The sequence below is a fragment of the Physella acuta genome, unplaced genomic scaffold, assembly GCF_028476545.2.
Source record: "Physella acuta isolate Inbredline_101_S28 unplaced genomic scaffold, ASM2847654v3 ptg000773l, whole genome shotgun sequence".
Classification (NCBI taxonomy): domain Eukaryota; kingdom Metazoa; phylum Mollusca; class Gastropoda; family Physidae; genus Physella; species Physella acuta.
Genome location: NW_026732291.1, coordinates 353322 through 357117, shown reverse-complemented (window position 1 = coordinate 357117; position 3796 = coordinate 353322).

The window sequence follows — 3796 nt, the reverse complement described above, 5'->3', positions numbered from 1 at the left end:
AGTAGATTGGGCCACCCTTGTGGTGTGTCACCAGCGATAGATTGGGCCATGCTTGTGTCACCAGCAGTAGATTGGGCCATCCTTGTGTCACCAGCAGTAGATTGGGCCATCCTTGTGTCACCAGCAGTAGATTGGGCCACCCTTGTGGTGTGTCACCAGCAGTAGATTGGGCCATCCTTGTGTCACCAGCAGTAGATTGGGCCATCCTTGTGTCACCAGCAGTAGATTGGGCCATCCTTGTGGTGTGTCACCAGCAGTAGATTGGGCCATCCTTGTGTTGTGTCACCAGCAGTAGATTGGGCCATTCTTGTGTCACCAGCAGTAGATTGTGCCATCCTTGTGTCACCAGCAGTAGATTGGGCCATCCTTGTGTCACCAGCAGTAGATTGGGCCATCCTAGCAGTGTGTCACCAGCAGTAGATTGGGCCATCCTTGTGGTGTGTCACCAGCAGTAGATTGGGTCATCCTTGTGTCACCAGCAGTAGATTGGGCCATCCTCGTGTCACCAGCAGTAGATTGGGCCATCCTTGTGTCACCAGCAGTAGATTGGGCCATCCTAGCAGTGTGCCACCAGCAGTAGATTGGGCCACCCTTGTGGTGTGTCACCAGCAGTAGATTGGGCCATCCTTGTGTCACAAGGAGTAGATTGGGCCATCTTCGCGGAGTGTCACCAGCAGTAGATTGGGCCACCCTTGTGGTGTGTCACCAGCGATAGATTGGGCCATCCTTGTGTCACCAGCAGTAAATTAGGCCATCCTTGTGTCACCAGCAGTATATTGGGCCATCCTTGTGGTGTGTCACCAGCAGTAGATTGGGCCATCCTTGTGGTGTGTCACCAGCAGTAGATTGGGTCATCCTAGCAGTGTGTCGCCAGCAGGAGATTGGGCCATCCTTGTGGTGTGTCACCAGCAGTAGATTGGGTCATCCTAGCAGTGTGTCACCAGCAGTAGATTGGGCCACCCTTGTGGTGTGTCACCAGCAGTAGATTGGGCCATCCTTTTGTCACCAGTAGTAGATTGGGCCATCCTTGTGTCACCAGCAGTAGATTGGGCCATCCTTGTGTCACCAGCAGTAGATTGGGCCATCCTTGTGTCACCAGCAGTAGATTGGGCCATCCTTGTGGTGTGTCACCAGCAGTAGATTGGGCCATCCTTGTGTCACCAGCAGTAGATTGGGCCATCCTTGTGTCACCAGCAGTAGATTGGGCCATCCTTGTGTCACCAGCAGTAGATTGGGCCACCCTATTAGTCTGTCACCAGCAGTAGATTGGGCCATCCTTGTGGTGTGTCACCAGCAGTAGATTGGGCCATCCTTGTGTCACAAGCAGTAGATTGGGCCATCTTCGCGGAGTGTCACCAGCAGTAGATTGGGCCACCCTTGTGGTGTGTCACCAGCAGTAGATTCGGCCATCCTTGTGTCACCAGCAGTAAATTAGGCCATCCTTGTGTCACCAGCAGTATATCGGGCTATCCTTTTGTCACCAGTAGTAGATTGGGCCATCCTTGTGTCACCAGCAGTAGATTGGGCCATCCTTGTGTCACCAGCAGTAGATTGGGCCATCCTTGTGTCACTAGCAGTATATTGGGCCATCCTTGTGGTGTGTCACCAGCAGTAGATTGGGCCATCCTTGTGTCACCAGCAGTAGATTGGGCCATCCTTGTGTCACCAGCAGTAGGTTGGGCCATCCTAGCAGTGTGTCACCAGCAGTAGATTGGGCCACCCTTGTGGTGTGTCACCAGCAGTAGATTGGGCCATCCTTGTGTCACCAGCAGTAGATTGGGCCATCCTTGTGTTGTGTCACCAGCAGTAGATTGGGCCATCCTTGTGTTGTGTCACCAGCAGTAGATTGGGCCATGCTTGTGTCACCAGCAGTAGATTGGGCCATCCTTGTGTCACCAGCAGTAGATTGGGCCATCCTTGTGTCACCAGCAGTAGATTGGGCCACCCTTGTGGTGTGTCACCAGCAGTAGATTGGGCCATCCTTGTGTCACCAGCAGTAGATTGGGCCATCCTTGTGTCACCAGCAGTAGATTGGGCCATCCTTGTGGTGTGTCACCAGCAGTAGATTGGGCCATCCTTGTGTTGTGTCACCAGCAGTAGATTGGGCCATTCTTGTGTCACCAGCAGTAGATTGTGCCATCCTTGTGTCACCAGCAGTAGATTGGGCCATCCTTGTGTCACCAGCAGTAGATTGGGCCATCCTAGCAGTGTGTCACCAGCAGTAGATTGGGCCATCCTTGTGGTGTGTCACCAGCAGTAGATTGGGTCATCCTTGTGTCACCAGCAGTAGATTGGGCCATCCTCGTGTCACCAGCAGTAGATTGGGCCATCCTTGTGTCACCAGCAGTAGATTGGGCCATCCTAGCAGTGTGCCACCAGCAGTAGATTGGGCCACCCTTGTGGTGTGTCACCAGCAGTAGATTGGGCCATCCTTGTGTCACAAGCAGTAGATTGGGCCATCTTCGCGGAGTGTCACCAGCAGTAGATTGGGCCACTGCTGGTGTTGTCACCAGCGATAGATTGGGCCATGCTTGTGTCACCAGCAGTAGATTGGGCCATCCTTGTGTCACCAGCAGTAGATTGGGCCATCCTTGTGTCACCAGCAGTAGATTGGGCCACCCTTGTGGTGTGTCACCAGCAGTAGATTGGGCCATCCTTGTGTCACCAGCAGTAGATTGGGCCATCCTTGTGTCACCAGCAGTAGATTGGGCCATCCTTGTGGTGTGTCACCAGCAGTAGATTGGGCCATCCTTTTGTTGTGTCACCAGCAGTAGATTGGGCCATTCTTGTGTCACCAGCAGTAGATTGTGCCATCCTTGTGTCACCAGCAGTAGATTGGGCCATCCTTGTGTCACCAGCAGTAGATTGGGCCATCCTAGCAGTGTGTCACCAGCAGTAGATTGGGCCATCCTTGTGGTGTGTCACCAGCAGTAGATTGGGTCATCCTTGTGTCACCAGCAGTAGATTGGGCCATCCTCGTGTCACCAGCAGTAGATTGGGCCATCCTTGTGTCACCAGCAGTAGATTGGGCCATCCTAGCAGTGTGCCACCAGCAGTAGATTGGGCCACCCTTGTGGTGTGTCACCAGCAGTAGATTGGGCCATCCTTGTGTCACAAGGAGTAGATTGGGCCATCTTCGCGGAGTGTCACCAGCAGTAGATTGGGCCACCCTTGTGGTGTGTCACCAGCGATAGATTGGGCCATCCTTGTGTCACCAGCAGTAAATTAGGCCATCCTTGTGTCACCAGCAGTATATTGGGCCATCCTTGTGGTGTGTCACCAGCAGTAGATTGGGCCATCCTTGTGGTGTGTCACCAGCAGTAGATTGGGTCATCCTAGCAGTGTGTCGCCAGCAGGAGATTGGGCCATCCTTGTGGTGTGTCACCAGCAGTAGATTGGGTCATCCTAGCAGTGTGTCACCAGCAGTAGATTGGGCCACCCTTGTGGTGTGTCACCAGCAGTAGATTGGGCCATCCTTTTGTCACCAGTAGTAGATTGGGCCATCCTTGTGTCACCAGCAGTAGATTGGGCCATCCTTGTGTCACCAGCAGTAGATTGGGCCATCCTTGTGTCACCAGCAGTAGATTGGGCCATCCTTGTGGTGTGTCACCAGCAGTAGATTGGGCCATCCTTGTGTCACCAGCAGTAGATTGGGCCATCCTTGTGTCACCAGCAGTAGATTGGGCCATCCTTGTGTCACCAGCAGTAGATTGGGCCACCCTATTAGTCTGTCACCAGCAGTAGATTGGGCCATCCTTGTGGTGTGTCACCAGCAGTAGATTGGGCCATCCTTGTG